Source organism: Embiotoca jacksoni, unplaced genomic scaffold, assembly GCF_022577435.1.
Source record: "Embiotoca jacksoni isolate LCO1_2020_lvr unplaced genomic scaffold, fEmbJac1.0.p SCAF_3, whole genome shotgun sequence".
NCBI classification, from domain to species: Eukaryota; Metazoa; Chordata; class Actinopteri; family Embiotocidae; genus Embiotoca; species Embiotoca jacksoni.
In genome coordinates this window covers 9,398,636-9,418,155 of record NW_027185381.1, presented here as the reverse complement: position 1 = coordinate 9,418,155, position 19,520 = coordinate 9,398,636, and the positions used below count along the sequence as shown (strand labels likewise).

The 19,520-nt window shown below is 37.4% G+C and overlaps 6 non-coding genes and 11 pseudogenes across 6 annotated transcripts; all 17 read left to right on the top strand.

Annotated features, from left to right (window-relative positions):
* The first annotated feature begins 1,212 nt into the window (after positions 1 to 1,212).
* LOC138206847 (U4 spliceosomal RNA) lies at positions 1,213 to 1,353 on the top strand. The gene has a single exon (XR_011178978.1). It is a non-coding gene; the product is annotated as a U4 spliceosomal RNA (small nuclear RNA).
* A 549-nt stretch (positions 1,354 to 1,902) lies between these two features.
* Positions 1,903 to 2,043, top strand: LOC138206755 (U4 spliceosomal RNA). Its single transcript, XR_011178958.1, has one exon. It is a non-coding gene; the product is annotated as a U4 spliceosomal RNA (small nuclear RNA).
* Positions 2,044 to 2,889: 846 nt separating this feature from the next.
* LOC138206767 (U4 spliceosomal RNA) lies at positions 2,890 to 3,030 on the top strand. The gene has a single exon (XR_011178959.1). It is a non-coding gene; the product is annotated as a U4 spliceosomal RNA (small nuclear RNA).
* A 1,014-nt stretch (positions 3,031 to 4,044) lies between these two features.
* LOC138206859 (U4 spliceosomal RNA) lies at positions 4,045 to 4,185 on the top strand. The gene has a single exon (XR_011178979.1). It is a non-coding gene; the product is annotated as a U4 spliceosomal RNA (small nuclear RNA).
* Positions 4,186 to 8,118: 3,933 nt separating this feature from the next.
* On the top strand, positions 8,119 to 8,259 carry LOC138206812 (U4 spliceosomal RNA). Its single transcript, XR_011178966.1, has one exon. It is a non-coding gene; the product is annotated as a U4 spliceosomal RNA (small nuclear RNA).
* An 802-nt stretch (positions 8,260 to 9,061) lies between these two features.
* On the top strand, positions 9,062 to 9,179 carry LOC138206753 (U4 spliceosomal RNA; annotated as a pseudogene).
* Positions 9,180 to 9,969: 790 nt separating this feature from the next.
* LOC138206769 (U4 spliceosomal RNA) lies at positions 9,970 to 10,087 on the top strand (annotated as a pseudogene).
* A 768-nt stretch (positions 10,088 to 10,855) lies between these two features.
* On the top strand, positions 10,856 to 10,973 carry LOC138206840 (U4 spliceosomal RNA; annotated as a pseudogene).
* A 790-nt stretch (positions 10,974 to 11,763) lies between these two features.
* Positions 11,764 to 11,881, top strand: LOC138206856 (U4 spliceosomal RNA; annotated as a pseudogene).
* Positions 11,882 to 12,656: 775 nt separating this feature from the next.
* LOC138206841 (U4 spliceosomal RNA) lies at positions 12,657 to 12,774 on the top strand (annotated as a pseudogene).
* A 777-nt stretch (positions 12,775 to 13,551) lies between these two features.
* Positions 13,552 to 13,669, top strand: LOC138206778 (U4 spliceosomal RNA; annotated as a pseudogene).
* Positions 13,670 to 14,452: 783 nt separating this feature from the next.
* LOC138206777 (U4 spliceosomal RNA) lies at positions 14,453 to 14,570 on the top strand (annotated as a pseudogene).
* Positions 14,571 to 15,351: 781 nt separating this feature from the next.
* Positions 15,352 to 15,492, top strand: LOC138206824 (U4 spliceosomal RNA). The gene has a single exon (XR_011178977.1). It is a non-coding gene; the product is annotated as a U4 spliceosomal RNA (small nuclear RNA).
* Positions 15,493 to 16,261: 769 nt separating this feature from the next.
* Positions 16,262 to 16,379, top strand: LOC138206775 (U4 spliceosomal RNA; annotated as a pseudogene).
* A 790-nt stretch (positions 16,380 to 17,169) lies between these two features.
* On the top strand, positions 17,170 to 17,287 carry LOC138206782 (U4 spliceosomal RNA; annotated as a pseudogene).
* Positions 17,288 to 18,074: 787 nt separating this feature from the next.
* Positions 18,075 to 18,192, top strand: LOC138206752 (U4 spliceosomal RNA; annotated as a pseudogene).
* Positions 18,193 to 18,982: 790 nt separating this feature from the next.
* Positions 18,983 to 19,100, top strand: LOC138206751 (U4 spliceosomal RNA; annotated as a pseudogene).
* The last annotated feature ends 420 nt before the right edge of the window (positions 19,101 to 19,520 follow it).

Genomic DNA, 19,520 nt, shown 5'->3' with positions numbered 1-19,520 from the left:
ACCGAAGGAGCAGCAGCAGGTGAGAGAAACTTAATTAATTTATTGGAGGGGGGGTTCGTTTGGCTACTTACAGACTACTTACATTCAAATAAACGCTCGTTTTTGCTGTAACATTATGTCTTATATTAAATGTATATGTATTTGGACGGCAGTAAATCGTGTCTCCAGTAATGTTAATTGCCAAGACTGTTTAAGTTAAGTAACATGTGGCGGAACGTGCTGAAGAAACACTAACGCTGTTTGCTTTCGTGCTTCATAAACAGCCTACGTGAAAACTGTAAGACGTTATACAATTGCATGGAAACTGGTTAATGTGACACATTTGTTAGTTTTCTAAATATTCTGGCCTCCTCTTGAAAGTAAGGCAGGTTTATTCTTTTCTATGCTGACATCTGGTGGTGTCTCAATAACATAGCAGCGTGGAAGCCATGACGAACGGAAAGCCTCTTTTTTTTTTTTTTTTTTTTTTTTTCTTAGGATGGTGGAGGCACGACCCGCCCTACTCCGCCTCTGATTGGCTGATCTCAATATTCTTAAACGATGCCGATCCAATTATCACTAAGCCTAACCGACGAAGGCGACGAGGACTAGCCAATCAGAGGCAGAGTTAGGCGGGACATGCCTTCACTTTCCTAGGAAAAAAAAAAAGAAGAGAAAAACAATAGTTCGTTTTCCACGACGTTTAAAATGTTGCATTTCAAAGGAAGTTGCCAGGAGTTATGTCCGAATTAAGTCACTTGTTTAGGAACATCTCTATTTTTTTTTTATTTTTTTATTGCAACTCGGAAATACTTTCCTCCGTGTGTGAACGTTAACCCTCTCTAAACAGGAAACAGATTCGATTTTTTTTTTTTTTTTTTTTTAACGTTTAAAATAAATGTTCGCATTTGTCCTTATCTGTCTAATGTTGTTGTTTTTTTTAAACAACAACGTTTTATGCATTTAAACGAATGAAGCGTGTGGGGCGGGCGGGACTGACGTCACAACAAAGTACAGGACATCCCATGATGCATTGCGTCATACGGCGACAGTTGAAACTAAACGTTCAACTTTAAATCGAGCAAATCGCAACAAACTGATTTCGTTTGCACGAAGTTCAGGTTTGTAATTTGTAATCTGAAGACCGAGAGATTGTCTTTGAACTGAAAGTTAAACCATAACGTAACATTGTATGTCGCGCGTTGACTCCCCTGCCCGTCACGTCTGCCGGTCAGCTTTGCGCAGTGGCAGTATCGTAGCCTATGAGGTTTATCCGAGGCGCGATTATTGCTAGTTGAAAACTTTACCCAATACCCCGCCTTGACGACTTGAAATATAGTCGGCAATGGCAATTTTTGACGGTCTCTAAGGAGACTGATTACGTTGTCAAAGTAACACAAAGTTTAGAAATACAATGTCGCAGCTCGGATCTTTGAAGACGACGTGAAGCTTCTCCTCCTCTGACTGATTTCTCTTCAAACACGTTGAAGAACACGTTTTGTTTTACTGGTTGAAATTAGTGCACGAGGTGTGACGTCATTTCCGTCGTAAACTATTTTCTAATAACTTCTTTTTATGTCGACTTTTTACAACCGCAGAGTTGATGACGTGATGTTACGTGATGACGTGATGTTACGTAACAGCGGCCGTCTGATTGTAGGATTTACAGTTCGGGACGTTCCTGTGTTTTACATTCTTCTCTCTGGGACTGTGTAGAGGTGCATTTATAACGTTGTTTTTAGATGGGATTAAATGTGTTTTAGGTGGGAATAGATGGGTTTTACATTTACGATTTTTTTTGTTGTTGTTGTTGTGTAAAATTACAATATTCACAGTAAAGTTGAAACCACGCCCACATCTCAAACCATGAGAGGGAGCTGTAGGAACCAGAAACACTCCGCTGGCGTTTCCACCCGGTGAGTTATCTTTGCGCAGCGGCAGTATCGTAGCCTATGAGGTTTATCCGAGGCGTGATTATTGCTAGTTGAAAACTTTACCCAATACCCCGCCTTGACGACTTGAAATATAGTCGGTAAAGGCAATTTTTGACGGTCTCTAAGGAGACTGATTAAATTGTGAAGAATAACACAACCGGTGATTTTTATAAAACGTAACGTTACGTTATATGTTTCACGCTAAAATCAGATATAGGAATTAATTTGTATTCGTTTGTAATTAATTAGTTCGTTTTTATATCTTTGACAGAACCGTTGGGATATTTACGAGACGTTGTCAAGGTAAACACACGTTACCATGGGCGACGCGATAATAGACTTGTGCCCCAAATCAAAATGATGTAACTCTGGCTTGTCGTCCCCGGACACCCACAATGTTGACTCCAAACCAGCGAGACGCATCCGTGGACAGTTTCAATTCACTTTTCATTTGTCTCCACAAATCTTCTTCACTGACTTTTACTTTAGATTTTAAACCGGCGAGTTCGAGACGTCTTCGTCTTTGCTGGGGGAGCCTTAAAAGAGACGGACGGGGTGTGACGTCATTTCCGTATTTTCTATAACTTCTTTTTATATAAACTTTTTACGGTATGTGTGAGTCAACCACAAAGTTGATGACGTGATGTTACGTGATGACGTGATGTTACGTGATGACGTGATGTTACGTAACAGCGGCCGTCTGATTGTAGGATTTACAGTTCGGGACGTTCCTGTGTTTTACATTCTTCTCTCTGGGACTGTGTAGAGGTGCATTTATAACGTTGTTTTTAGATGGGATTAAATGTGTTTTAGGTGGGAATAGATGGGTTTTACATTTACGATTTTTTTTGTTGTTGTTGTTGTTGTGTAAAATTACAATATTCACAGTAAAGTTGAAACCACGCCCACATCTCAAACCATGAGAGGGAGCTGTAGGAACCAGAAACACTCCGCTGGCGTTTCCACACGGTGAGTTATCTTTGCGCAGCGGCAGTATCGTAGCCTATGAGGTTTATCCGAGGCGTGATTATTGCTAGTTGAAAACTTTACCCAATACCCCGCCTTGACGACTTGAAATATAGTCGGTAAAGGCAATTTTTGACGGTCTCCAAGGAGACTGATTAAATTGTGAAGAATAACACAACCGGTGATTTTTATAAAACGTAACGTTACGTTATATGTTTCACGCTAAAATCAGATATAGGAATTAATTTGTATTCGTTTGTAATTAATTAGTTCGTTTTTATATCCTTGACAGAACCGTTGGGATATTTACGAGACGTTGTCAAGGTAAACACACGTTACCATGGTAACACACGTTACCATGGGCGACGCGATAATAGATTTGTGCCCCAAATCAAAATGATGTAACTCTGGCTTGTCGTCCCCGGACACCCACAATGTTGACTCCAAACCAGCGAGACGCATCCGTGGACAGTTTCAATTCACTTTTCATTTGTCTCCACAAATCTTCTTCACTGACTTTTACTTTAGATTTTAAACCGGCGAGTTCGAGACGTCTTCGTCTTTGCTGGGGGAGCCTTAAAAGAGACGGACGGGGTGTGACGTCATTTCCGTAGCAACTATTTTCTATAACTTCTTTTTATATAAACTTTTTACGGTATGTGTGAGTCAACCACAAAGTTGATGACGTGATGTTACGTGATGACGTGATGTTACGTGATGACGTGATGTTACGTAACAGCGGCCGTCTGATTGTAGGATTTACAGTTCGGGACGTTCCTGTGTTTTACATTCTTCTCTCTGGGACTGTGTGGAGGTGCATTTATAACGTTGTTTTTAGATGGGATTAAATGTGTTTTAGGTGGGAATAGATGTGTTTTAGATGGGATTAAATGTGTTTTAGGTGGGAATAGATGTGTTTTAGATGGGATTAAATGGGTTTTAGATGTTATTAAATGTGTTTTAGATGCTATTGTGTTTTAGATGTGATTAAATGTTTTAGATGTGATTAAATGTGTTTTAGATGTGATTAAATGGGTTTTATAATAACGGATATTTGTAAAATTACAATATTCATATTAAAGTTGAAACCACGCCCACATCTCAAACCATGAGAGGGAGCTGTAGGAACCAGAAACACTCCGCTGGCGTTTCCACCCGGTGAGTTATCTTTGCGCAGCGGCAGTATCGTAGCCTATGAGGTTTATCCGAGGCGTGATTATTGCTAGTTGAAAACTTTACCCAATACCCCGCCTTGACGACTTGAAATATAGTCGTTAAAGGCAATTTTTGACGGTCTCCAAGGAGACTGATTAAATTGTGAAAGACAATAATTTTAACATTTGAATTTAATTCAGTGAATATGTTTACATAGCTGTGATTGCAATAAACACTATATATATTTATTAGTGATGGTGAGATGAAGCCTCATGAGGCATCGAACCACTTCAGCCAATTGGTTCGAGAAAGGGTTCATTTCTCGAAGCTTCATGTTCACACGAAACCACCTACTGGCCAAGTGTGTAATCACAGGCAGCTGTATCTGAACCACATCATGTGATGCATTGAATTTTTGTGTCTGTTATGGCTGTTGGGAATGACTATGAATTGCAAAAATGTATGACCAAATAATTTCTGTACATAAATTATCACATATGTGCATAATAAAATATTTTTTGAATGTATTCTGTGTGTGTAAATTTTCCCAAAATGGTAGTATCATATGATATGGCAGGTTGTGTAATAATGTTTTTCTGTCACTTTAGGAAAATGGCATGGGCTTAAGCAGGCAGAGGACAGTGAAAGTGCTTGTGGAACTAGGAAGAGGGGACTGAATATGCTTGTGTAACTTGGACAATGATGTACAGGACAGGGGACATTTTATTCATTTTTATTCAGAAATAACAGTTTCTCAACAGTTTTTGGTTTTAAACGATTCCTTTTTTTTGACACAACCTCTCCGGCCTTTGAAAACACACAGGGTACAGAAGATGCTGGCGTGCACAAAAACGCAAGAGCAAGTCTATATAAATTTGGATACAGTAAATTTGGCCTCTCCCAGTACTCCAGAGGGTTTTCCAGCCTGCTTATATTTGGCTCTGACAGGTAGCGCTGGACCTCCACAGTGGCATCTGCTGTCACATTTTGAGTCTTCCGTGCCTCCATGACACTGGTGTCGAAACGATGCCACAGTTTGCTACCTAAGAGGAAACCACAGATCATGTTACTAAGTGTTCTCATAGGAATAATTGATCTCAAAATGTAAAATAATAGATTACCTCCTGTGACATCATGAGAGGTGGAAGCCTGGGGGATTTCCTCTCTGCTTTGTTTTGACCGTATAATGGTGGCACACTCGGAGGTCAGTTGTTTTATTGCTTCGGTGGCTTTTGTTTGGCTGAAAAATCCTATTACTTTAAATCGGGGGTCCAGGAGGGTAGCAAGAGACACGATGCTCATCGACTGCAAAGTGTACAGCTTCTCCCGGAGTTGCCTGATGAGATGGTCTCCCATTTCCAATGCTGCTGCAGGTGCCGGCTTTGTTATTTCCTCCTGAAGGGTGTGCTCCAGCATCTTCACGAGGGGGACAACTTTGGAGGCAGACACATTTTCCTCTGCCGACAGCTCTACAGTGGCATCATAGAAGGGAGACAGCAAAGAAAGGCACCCTCCAACAATGTTGAACTCTTCTGATGTTAGGAAGGGGATGTCATGTTGTAACCCAGCTCACGCTGCTCCTACTGGCTCCCTTTGCTCCACCAAACGTTGCAGCATCAAATATGTGCTGTTCCGTCTGGTCTCCACTTCTTGCATGAGCTTCATGTTTGCCATCCCCAGATGAAGTTGCACTTGTGTAAGCTTCTCCTTTAAAGATACAGATGAGTAGGCCATTAAATCACTGCAGTAGGAACACAGACAAACTATTAGCATTATTAGAAATTTAAATAAAGGGAAAGAGCATACCTTAGCAGTGGTGCTGCTTCTAAAGAAGCCAACCAGCTTCCGTGCTTTGGCCCGGATGCCAGAGAGCACAGGCTGCCGGTCAAGTGCCTTCTTCACTATCAGATTCAGTGTGTGTGCAATGCAAATATGGTGCCAAAGCTTCAGCTCTCTCACACAGGCAACCATATTGGGAGCACCATCACTGACCATAGATGTCACCTTATTGGCGATTCCCCATTCCTCCATCAGGGAGGCTTTCACACGAGCTATATTTTCAGCAGTGTGTGATTGGGGGAATGCCTGCACTCCTAACAGCACTGAACTGAGTGTGTTTTCTCACCCACAAAATGGCATGTTACAGCCAGGTAGGCATCCATATTGATGGATGTCCACATGTCAGAAGTAAGGCTAACAGCAGCCACCTTTTCCACTTTAGCCTTAGCCTTCTCCTTAGCTGACTCATACTTGGCCTCCACCATGGCCTTCAGGGCCTAAAGGAAAAAAAACATATAGTGCTGAACTGTGAGACACAATAAAGTACTCATTTGTTTCATGCATGCACCCATACATACCTGCCTTGTAGGGAGAACATAATTCGGATCCAGTTTGGACACAAATGCCCTGAATCCAACATCATCCACAATGCTGAAGGGCTGTGTGTCCTTCACTATCATGGAGACGAGGGCTTCATCCAGCTCTTGTTTTCTGGTGGCTGGTTAAAAGAGAATAAACACAGTGTCTGTTACCTGTCTTTATTTGCACAATAAACAAAAGTGAACAGGGAAAAATTGTGATGGTGCATTTGTAATATTGTAATGACTTACCTTGGCTGGGTGAAGCTCCAGTTTCCTCCTTATTCTCATGCAAGGCACGGTAACGCTTCAGCATGGATGAGGTGTTGTTATTGTACCCCAACTCCTTGGAGCACAATAAACACCTCACCTTTGAATAAAATAAGAAACTGTGAAAAATACAGTTCTTGATAAGCAAACCTAATGTGTCTGAAATAGAGTTAGATTTAGCTTACCTTATTAGGAGTTATCAAATCAAAGTGTTCCCACACAGGGGAAATCCTCCTCTTCCCAGCTGGCTCCATCTTATCACCTCCTTCTCTCCTCACTCTCCTAAATCTCCAAACTATCTCTCTCTCTCTAAACTCTCCAAACTAAATAAACACTATCCAAACTATCCAAACTCTCAACTGACCGCAACTCTCCACCAACAACCCACATTTTGAATGGAGCCTGAGGGGTTTATATTGCTGTGAAATCTCCCAGCAAAATCTGAACCTCTTCCCGAAGCAGTCACCTGGTACAGCCGGGCAGCGAGGCTTCGGACATCATCATTTTTGGCTCCTCCCTTAAATGAAGCAAGCCTCGACACACGCTTCGAGGAAACGCCGCCTCCGTTACTTGACACACGCTTCGAAGCGTCGGCACACCTCGTAACATCACTACTTCAAACCAATTTGTTAGTATTGGCAATTTTTATCAGTCTCTATGAAGACTCATTATATTGTGAAAGATAATAACAATAATTTAAATTTAAAGTGAATTAAGTTGATATGTATACATTGTCATGATTGCAATAAACAATATATAAATAGTCATGTTTGCAGTAAACACTATATATTGTTATGATTGCAGTAAACACTATATGTTGTTATGATTTCAGGAAACTCTATGTGTATGTATAGAGAGAGAGAGAGAGAGAGAGAGAGAGGGTAGAGAGAGAGTCTTGTTTACACCACCAATAGATGGTGTTAGCCTGCTGTATTATTTTAAAGTCCTCTGTGGGGTACTTCATAGGCTTTAGAGAAAGACAAAGTTTGGCCCATAAATGTTGTCAGGAGCTTAACAATAAAAGATGCTTTCATATTTCAGCACAATTCTACTTTCAAATGCAGTCTGATCATTTCCTGATCATCACAACCAAGGTAATTAATTCATCCGTTTTTTTTCTTTCAAATATTTGTCTCCTTACTGTTAATGTTGGACAGCCACTTGGAGTTTAAGTTTTGGACTCTTTATTTCGCAGCTAAAACAACTGCCAGCCTTTTCGTCCTGACTCTTGAATCTCATCATACTTTTGAGATATACATACTCTGAGAACCTGAGTTTCATCTCGAGTTTGAGATTGGATTCATGGACATTTTTGTAATCAAGATGTAGTTTTCCTGCTTCAACAGCAGGGGGCAGTACTTATCTCATGGCAATGTTGAAACCACACCCACAATGAAAACCCTAAGTGAGAGCTGTAGGGACCAGAGACACTTCCCTGTCGTTTCCACTGTTAATTTATCTTTGCGCAGTGACAGTATTGTAGCCTATGAGGTTTATCCGAGGCGCGATTATTGCTATTTGAAAACTTTAACCAATACCCCGCCTTGATGACTTGAAATATAGTCAGAAAAGGCAATTTTTGTCAGTCTCTATGGAGACTCACTATATTGTGAAAGATAATAATAATCATTTATACTTGAACTGAATTAAGTTGATGGTTTGGTATACAATGTCATGATTGCAATAAACAATATATAAATAGTCATGTTTGCAGTAAACACTATATATTGTTATGATTGCAGTAAACACTATATATTATGATTTCAGGAAACTCTCTCTCTCTCTCTCTCTCTATATATATATATATATATATAAAGAGAGAGGGTAGAGAGAGAGTCTTGTTTACACCACCACTAGATGGTGTTAGCCTGCTGTATTATTTTAAAGTCTGCTGTGGTGTACTTCATAGGCTTTAGAGAAAGACAAAGTTTGGCCCATAAATGTTGTCAGGAGCTTAACAATAAAAGATGCTTTCATATTTCAGCACAATTCTACTTTCAAATGCAGTCTGATCATTTCCTGATCATCACAACCAAGGTAATTAATTCATCCGTTTTTTTTCTTTCAAATATTTGTCTCCTTACTGTTAATGTTGGACAGCCACTTGGAGTTTAAGTTTTGGACTCTTTTTTTCGCAGCTAAAACAACTGCCAGCCTTTTCGTCCTGACTCTTACATCTTATCATACTTTTGAGATATACATACTCTGAGAACTTGAGTTTCATCTCGAGCTTGAGATTGGATTCATGGACATTTTTGTAATTAAGAGGTAGTTTTCCTGCTTCAACAGCAGGGGGCAGTACTTATCTCATGGCAATGTTGAAACCACACCCACAATGAAAACCCTAAGTGAGAGCTGTAGGGACCAGAGACACTTCCCTGTCGTTTCCACTGTTGATTTATCTTTGCACATTGGCAATATCATAGCTGATGAAGTTATTCCGAGGCTTGATTAATGCTAGTCCAAACCTTCAAACCGATTTGTTAGTATTGGTAATTTTTATCAGTCTCTATGGAGACTCATTATATTGTGAAAAATAATAACAATCATTTAAACTTGAATTGAATTAAGTTGATATGTATACATTGTCATGATTGCAATAAACAATATATAAATAGTCATGTTTGCAGTAAGCACTATATATTGTTATGATTGCAGTAAACACTATATATTGTTATGATTTCAGATAACTTATATATATATACATATATATAGAGAGAGAGAGAGAGGGTAGAGAGAGAGAGTCTTGTTTACACCACCACTAGATGGTGTTAGCCTGCTGTATTATTTTAAAGTCTGCTGTGGTGTACTTCATAGGCTTTAGAGAAAGACAAAGTTTGGCCCATAAATGTTGTCAGGAGCTTAACAATAAAAGATGCTTTCATATTTCAGCACAATTCTACTTTCAAATGCAGTCTGATCATTTCCTGATCATCACAACCAAGGTAATTAATTCATCCGTTTTTTTTCTTTCAAATATTTGTCTCCTTACTGTTAATGTTGGACAGCCACTTGGAGTTTAAGTTTTGGACTCTTTATTTCGCAGCTAAAACAACTGCCAGCCTTTTCGTCCTGACTCTTACATCTTATCATACTTTTGAGATATACGTACTCTGAAAACTTGAGTTTCATCTCGAGCTTGAGATTGGATTCATGGACATTTTTGTAATTAAGATGTAGTTTTCCTGCTTCAACAGCAGGGGGCAGTACTTATCTCATGGCAATGTTGAAACCACACCCACAATGAAAACCCTAAGTGAGAGCTGTAGGGACCAGAGACACTTCCCTGTCGTTTCCACTGTTGATTTATCTTTGCACATTGGCAATATCATAGTTGATGAAGTTATTCCGAGGCTTGATTAATGCTAGTCCAAACCTTCAAACCAATTTGTTAGTATTGGCAATTTTTATCAGTCTCTATGGAGACTCATTATATTGTGAAAAATAATAACAATCATTTAAACTTGAATTGAATTAAGTTGATATGTATACATTGTCATGATCGCAATAAACAATATATAAATAGTCATGTTTGCAGTAAGCACTATATATTGTTATGATTGCAGTAAACACTATATATTGTTATGATTTCAGATAACTCTATATATATATATAGAGAGAGAGAGAGAGTCTTGTTTACACCACCACTAGATGGTGTTAGCCTGCTGTATTATTTTAAAGTCTGCTGTGGTGTACTTCATAGGCTTTAGAGAAAGACAAAGTTTGGCCCATAAATGTTGTCAGGAGCTTAACAATAAAAGATGCTTTCATGTTTCAGCACAATTCTACTTTCAAATGCAGTCTGATCATTTCCTGATCATCACAACCAAGGTAATTAATTCATCCGTTTTTTTTCTTTCAAATATTTGTCTCCTTACTGTTAATGTTGGACAGCCACTTGGAGTTTAAGTTTTGGACTCTTTATTTCGCAGCTAAAACAACTGCCAACCTTTTCGTCCTGACTCTTGAATCTCATCATACTTTTGAGATATACATACTCTGAGAACCTGAGTTTCATCTCGAGTTTGAGATTGGATTCATGGACATTTTTGTAATCAAGATGTAGTTTTCCTGCTTCAACAGCAGGGGGCAGTACTTATCTCATGGCAATGTTGAAACCACACCCACAATGAAAACCCTAAGTGAGAGCTGTAGGGACCAGAGACACTTCCCTGTCGTTTCCACTGTTGATTTATCTTTGCACATTGGCAATATCATAGCTGATGAAGTTATTCCGAGGCTTGATTAATGCTAGTCCAAACCTTCAAACCAATTTGTTAGTATTGGCAATTTTTATCAGTCTCTATGGAGACTTATTATATTGTGAAAAATAATAACAATCATTTAAACTTGAATTGAATTAAGTTGATATGTATACATTGTCATGATTGCAATAAACAATATATAAATAGTCATGTTTGCAGTAAGCACTATATATTGTTATGATTGCAGTAAACACTATATATTGTTATGATTTCAGATAACTTATATATATATACATATATATATAGAGAGAGAGAGAGGGTAGAGAGAGAGAGTCTTGTTTACACCACCACTAGATGGTGTTAGCCTGCTGTATTATTTTAAAGTCTGCTGTGGTGTACTTCATAGGCTTTAGAGAAAGACAAAGTTTGGCCCATAAATGTTGTCAGGAGCTTAACAATAAAAGATGCTTTCATATTTCAGCACAATTCTACTTTCAAATGCAGTCTGATCATTTCCTGATCATCACAACCAAGGTAATTAATTCATCCGGTTTTTTTCTTTCAAATATTTGTCTCCTTACTGTTAATGTTGGACAGCCACTTGGAGTTTAAGTTTTGGACTCTTTATTTCGCAGCTAAAACAACTGCCAGCCTTTTCGTCCTGACTCTTACATCTTATCGTACTTTTGAGATATACATACTCTGAGAACTTGAGTTTCATCTCGAGCTTGAGATTGGATTCATGGACATTTTTGTAATCAAGATGTAGTTTTCCTGCTTCAACAGCAGGGGGCAGTACTTATCTCATGGCAATGTTGAAACCACACCCACAATGAAAACCCTAAGTGAGAGCTGTAGGGACCAGAGACACTTCCCTGTCGTTTCCACTGTTGATTTATCTTTGCACATTGGCAATATCATAGCTGATGAAGTTATTCCGAGGCTTGATTAATGCTAGTCCAAACCTTCAAACCAATTTGTTAGTATTGGTAATTTTTATCAGTCTCTATGGAGACTCATTATATTGTGAAAAATAATAACAATCATTTAAACTTGAGTTGAATTAAGTTAATATGTATACATTGTCATGATTGCAATAAACAATATATAAATAGTCATGTTTGCAGTAAGCACTATATATTGTTATGATTGCAGTAAACACTATATATTGTTATGATTTCAGATAACTCATACATATATACATAGAGAGAGAGAGAGAGAGAGAGTCTTGTTTACACCACCACTAGATGGTGTTAGCCTGCTGTATTATTTTAAAGTCTGCTGTGGTGTACTTCATAGGCTTTAGAGAAAGACAAAGTTTGGCCCATAAATGTTGTCAGGAGCTTAACAATAAAAGATGCTTTCATATTTCAGCACAATTCTACTTTCAAATGCAGTCTGATCATTTCCTGATCATCACAACCAAGGTAATTAATTCATCCGTTTTTTTTCTTTCAAATATTTGTCTCCTTACTGTTAATGTTGGACAGCCACTTGGAGTTTAAGTTTTGGACTCTTTATTTCGCAGCTAAAACAACTGCCAGCCTTTTCGTCCTGACTCTTACATCTTATCATACTTTTGAGATATACATACTCTGAGAACTTGAGTTTCATCTCGAGCTTGAGATTGGATTCATGGACATTTTTGTAATTAAGATGTAGTTTTCCTGCTTCAACAGCAGGGGGCAGTACTTATCTCATGGCAATGTTGAAACCACACCCACAATGAAAACCATAAGTGAGAGCTGTAGGGACCAGAGACACTTCCCTGTCGTTTCCACTGTTGATTTATCTTTGCACATTGGCAATATCATAGCTGATGAAGTTAATCCGAGGCTTGATTAATGCTAGTCCAAACCTTCAAACCAATTTGTTAGTATTGGTAATTTTTATCAGTCTCTATGGAGACTCATTATATTGTGAAAAATAATAACAATCATTTAAACTTGAATTGAATTAATTTAATATGTATACATTGTCATGATTGCAATAAACAATATATAAATAGTCATGTTTGCAGTAAGCACTATATATTGTTATGATTGCAGTAAACACTATATATTGTTATGATTTCAGATAACTCATACATATATACATAGAGAGAGAGAGAGAGAGAGAGAGTCTTGTTTACACCACCACTAGATGGTGTTAGCCTGCTGTATTATTTTAAAGTCTGCTGTGGTGTACTTCATAGGCTTTAGAGAAAGACAAAGTTTGGCCCATAAATGTTGTCAGGAGCTTAACAATAAAAGATGCTTTCATATTTCAGCACAATTCTACTTTCAAATGCAGTCTGATCATTTCCTGATCATCACAACCAAGGTAATTAATTCATCCGTTTTTTTTCTTTCAAATATTTGTCTCCTTACTGTTAATGTTGGACAGCCACTTGGAGTTTAAGTTTTGGACTCTTTATTTCGCAGCTAAAACAACTGCCAGCCTTTTCGTCCTGACTCTTACATCTTATCGTACTTTTGAGATATACATACTCTGAGAACTTGAGTTTCATCTCGAGCTTGAGATTGGATTCATGGACATTTTTGTAATCAAGATGTAGTTTTCCTGCTTCAACAGCAGGGGGCAGTACTTATCTCATGGCAATGTTGAAACCACACCCACAATGAAAACCCTAAGCGAGAGCTGTAGGGACCAGAGACACTTCCCTGTCGTTTCCACTGTTGATTTATCTTTGCACATTGGCAATATCATAGCTGATGAAGTTATTCCGAGACTTGATTAATGCTAGTCCAAACCTTCAAACCAATTTGTTATTATTGGCAATTTTTATCAGTCTCTATGGAGACTCATTATATTGTGAAAAATAATAACAATCATTTAAACTTGAATTGAATTAAGTTGATATGTATACATTGTCATGATTGCAATAAACAATATATAAATAGCCATGTTAGCAGTAAGCACTATATATTGTTATGATTGCAGTAAACACTATATATTGTTATGATTTCAGATAACTCATACATATATACATAGAGAGAGAGAGAGAGAGAGAGAGAGAGAGTCTTGTTTACACCACCACTAGATGGTGTTAGCCTGCTGTATTATTTTAAAGTCTGCTGTGGTGTACTTCATAGGCTTTAGAGAAAGACAAAGTTTGGCCCATAAATGTTGTCAGGAGCTTAACAATAAAAGATGCTTTCATATTTCAGCACAATTCTACTTTCAAATGCAGTCTGATCATTTCCTGATCATCACAACCAAGGTAATTAATTCATCCGTTTTTTTTCTTTCAAATATTTGTCTCCTTACTGTTAATGTTGGACAGCCACTTGGAGTTTAAGTTTTGGACTCTTTATTTCGCAGCTAAAACAACTGCCAGCCTTTTCGTCCTGACTCTTACATCTTATCGTACTTTTGAGATATACATACTCTGAGAACTTGAGTTTCATCTCGAGCTTGAGATTGGATTCATGGACATTTTTGTAATCAAGATGTAGTTTTCCTGCTTCAACAGCAGGGGGCAGTACTTATCTCATGGCAATGTTGAAACCACACCCACAATGAAAACCCTAAGTGAGAGCTGTAGGGACCAGAGACACTTCCCTGTCGTTTCCACTGTTGATTTATCTTTGCACATTGGCAATATCATAGCTGATGAAGTTATTCCGAGACTTGATTAATGCTAGTCCAAACCTTCAAACCAATTTGTTATTATTGGCAATTTTTATCAGTCTCTATGGAGACTCATTATATTGTGAAAAATAATAACAATCATTTAAACTTGAATTGAATTAATTTGATATGTATACATTGTCATGATTGCAATAAACAATATATAAATAGCCATGTTAGCAGTAAGCACTATATATTGTTATGATTGCAGTAAACACTATATATTGTTATGATTTCAGATAACTCATACATATATACATAGAGAGAGAGAGAGAGAGAGAGAGAGAGTCTTGTTTACACCACCACTAGATGGTGTTAGCCTGCTGTATTATTTTAAAGTCTGCTGTGGTGTACTTCATAGGCTTTAGAGAAAGACAAAGTTTGGCCCATAAATGTTGTCAGGAGCTTAACAATAAAAGATGCTTTCATATTTCAGCACAATTCTACTTTCAAATGCAGTCTGATCATTTCCTGATCATCACAACCAAGGTAATTAATTCATCCGTTTTTTTTCTTTCAAATATTTGTCTCCTTACTGTTAATGTTGGACAGCCACTTGGAGTTTAAGTTTTGGACTCTTTATTTCGCAGCTAAAACAACTGCCAGCCTTTTCGTCCTGACTCTTACATCTTATCGTACTTTTGAGATATACATACTCTGAGAACTTGAGTTTCATCTCGAGCTTGAGATTGGATTCATGGACATTTTTGTAATCAAGATGTAGTTTTCCTGCTTCAACAGCAGGGGGCAGTACTTATCTCATGGCAATGTTGAAACCACACCCACAATGAAAACCCTAAGTGAGAGCTGTAGGGACCAGAGACACTTCCCTGTCGTTTCCATTGTTAATTTATCTTTGCGCAGTGACAGTATTGTAGCCTATGAGGTTTATCCGAGGCTTGATTATTGCTATTTGAAAACTTTAACCAATACCCCGCCTTGATGACTTGAAATATAGTCAGAAAAGGCAATTTTTGTCAGTCTCTATGGAGACTCACTATATTGTGAAAGATAATAATAATCATTTATACTTGAACTGAATTAAGTTGGTGATATGGTATACAATGTCATGATTGCAATAAACAATATATAAATAGTCATGTTTGCAGTAAACACTATATATTATGATTTCAGATAACTCATATATATATATATATACATATAGAGAGAGAGAGAGAGAGAGGGTAGAGAGAGAGAGTCTTGTTTACACCACCACTAGATGGTGTTAGCCTGCTGTATTATTTTAAAGTCTTCTGTGGTGTACTTCATAGGCTTTAGAGAAAGACAAAGTTTGGCCCATAAATGTTGTCAGGAGCTTAACAATAAAAGATGCTTTCATATTTCAGCACAATTCTACTTTCAAATGCAGTCTGATCATTTCCTGATCATCACAACCAAGGTAATTAATTCATCCGTTTTTTTTCTTTCAAATATTTGTCTCCTTACTGTTAATGTTGGACAGCCACTTGGAGTTTAAGTTTTGGACTCTTTATTTCGCAGCTAAAACAACTGCCAGCCTTTTCGTCCTGACTCTTACATCTTATCATACTTTTGAGATATACATACTCTGAGAACTTGAGTTTCATCTCGAGCTTGAGATTGGATTCATGGACATTTTTGTAATCAAGATGTAGTTTTCCTGCTTCAACAGCAGGGGGCAGTACTTATCTCATGGCAATGTTGAAACCACACCCACAATGAAAACCCTAAGTGAGAGCTGTAGGGACCAGAGACACTTCCCTGTCGTTTCCACTGTTGATTTATCTTTGCACATTGGCAATATCATAGCTGATGAAGTTATTCCGAGACTTGATTAATGCTAGTCCAAACCTTCAAACCAATTTGTTATTATTGGCAATTTTTATCAGTCTCTATGGAGACTCATTATATTGTGAAAAATAATAACAATCATTTAAACTTGAATTGAATTAAGTTGATATGTATACATTGTCATGATTGCAATAAACAATATATAAATAGCCATGTTTGCAGTAAGCACTATATATTGTTATGATTGCAGTAAACACTATATATTGTTATGATTTCAGATAACTCATATATATATACATATATATATATAGAGAGAGAGAGGGTAGAGAGAGAGAGTCTTGTTTACACCACCACTAGATGGTGTTAGCCTGCTGTATTATTTTAAAGTCTGCTGTGGTGTACTTCATAGGCTTTAGAGAAAGACAAAGTTTGGCCCATAAATGTTGTCAGGAGCTTAACAATAAAAGATGCTTTCATATTTCAGCACAATTCTACTTTCAAATGCAGTCTGATCATTTCCTGATCATCACAACCAAGGTAATTAATTCATCCGTTTTTTTTCTTTCAAATATTTGTCTCCTTACTGTTAATGTTGGACAGCCACTTGGAGTTTAAGTTTTGGACTCTTTTTTTCGCAGCTAAAACAACTGCCAGCCTTTTCGTCCTGACTCTTACATCTTATCATACTTTTGAGATATACATACTCTGAGAACTTGAGTTTCATCTCGAGCTTGAGATTGGATTCATGGACATTTTTGTAATTAAGATGAAGTTTTCCTGCTTCAACAGCAGGGGGCAGTACTTATCTCATGGCAATGTTGAAACCACACCCACAATGAAAACCCTAAGTGAGAGCTGTAGGGACCAGAGACACTTCCCTGTCGTTTCCACTGTTGATTTATCTTTGCACATTGGCAATATCATAGCTGATGAAGTTATTCCGAGGCTTGATTAATGCTAGTCCAAACCTTCAAACCGATTTGTTAGTATTGGTAATTTTTATCAGTTTCTATGGAGACTCATTATATTGTGAAAAATAATAACAATCATTTAAACTTGAATTGAATTAAGTTATGTATACATTGTCATGATTGCAATAAACAATATATAAATAGTCATGTTTGCAGTAAGCACTATATATTGTTATGATTGCAGTAAACACTATATATTGTTATGATTTCAGATAACTTATATATATATACATATATATATATAGAGAGAGAGAGGGTAGAGAGAGAGAGTCTTGTTTACACCACCACTAGATGGTGTTAGCCTGCTGTATTATTTTAAAGTCTGCTGTGGTGTACTTCATAGGCTTTAGAGAAAGACAAAGTTTGGCCCATAAATGTTGTCAGGAGCTTAACAATAAAAGATGCTTTCATATTTCAGCACAATTCTACTTTCAAATGCAGTCTGATCATTTCCTGATCATCACAACCAAGGTAATTAATTCATCCGTTTTTTTTCTTTCAAATATTTGTCTCCTTACTGTTAATGTTGGACAGCCACTTGGAGTTTAAGTTTTGGACTCTTTATTTCGCAGCTAAAACAACTGCCAGCCTTTTCGTCCTGACTCTTACATCTTATCATACTTTTGAGATATACATACTCTGAGAACTTGAGTTTCATCTCGAGCTTGAGATTGGATTCATGGACATTTTTGTAATCAAGATGTAGTTTTCCTGCTTCAACAGCAGGGGGCAGTACTTATCTCATGGCAATGTTGAAACCACACCCACAATGAAAACCCTAAGTGAGAGCTGTAGGGACCAGAGACACTTCCCTGTCGTTTCCACTGTTGATTTATCTTTGCACATTGGCAATATCATAGCTGATGAAGTTATTCCGAGGCTTGATTAATGCTAGTCCAAACCTTCAAACCGATTTGTTAGTATTGGTAATTTTTATCAGTCTCTATGGAGACTCATTATATTGTGAAAAATAATAACAATCATTTAAACTTGAATTGAATTAAGTTGATATGTATACATTGTCATGATTGCAATAAACAATATATAAATAGCCATGTTTGCAGTAAGCACTATATATTGTTATGATTGCAGTAAACACTATATATTGTTATGATTTCAGATAACTCATATATATATACATATATATATATAGAGAGAGAGAGGGTAGAGAGAGAGAGTCTTGTTTACACCACCACTAGATGGTGTTAGCCTGCTGTATTATTTTAAAGTCTGCTGTGGTGTACTTCATAGGCTTTAGAGAAAGACAAAGTTTGGCCCATAAATGTTGTCAGGAGCTTAACAATAAAAGATGCTTTCATATTTCAGCACAATTCTACTTTCAAATGCAGTCTGATCATTTCCTGATCATCACAACCAAGGTAATTAATTCATCCGTTTTTTTTCTTTCAAATATTTGTCTCCTTACTGTTAATGTTGGACAGCCACTTGGAGTTTAAGTTTTGGACTCTTTTTTTCGCAGCTAAAACAACTGCCAGCCTTTTCGTCCTGACTCTTACATCTTATCATACTTTTGAGATATACATACTCTGAGAACTTGAGTTTCATCTCGAGCTTGAGATTGGATTCATGGACATTTTTGTAATTAAGATGTAGTTTTCCTGCTTCAACAGCAGGGGGCAGTACTTATCTCATGGCAATGTTGAAACCACACCCACAATGAAAACCCTAAGTGAGAGCTGTAGGGACCAGAGACACTTCCCTGTCGTTTCCACTGTTGATTTATCTTTGCACATTGGCAATATCATAGCTGATGAAGTTATTCCGAGGCTTGATTAATGCTAGTCCAAACCTTCAAACCGATTTGTTAGTATTGGTAATTTTTATCAGTCTCTATGGAGACTCATTATATTGTGAAAAATAATAACAATCATTTAAACTTGAATTGAATTAAGTTGATATGTATACATTGTCATGATCGCAATAAACAATATATAAATAGTCATGTTTGCAGTAAGCACTATATATTGTTATGATTGCAGTAAACACTATATATTGTTATGATTTCAGATAACTTATATATATATACATATATATATAGAGAGAGAGAGAGGGTAGAGAGAGAGAGTCTTGTTTACACCACCACTAGATGGTGTTAGCCTGCTGTATTATTTTAAAGTCTGCTGTGGTGTACTTCATAGGCTTTAGAGAAAGACAAAGTTTGGCCCATAAATGTTGTCAGGAGCTTAACAATAAAAGATGCTTTCATATTTCAGCACAATTCTACTTTCAAATGCAGTCTGATCATTTCCTGATCATCAC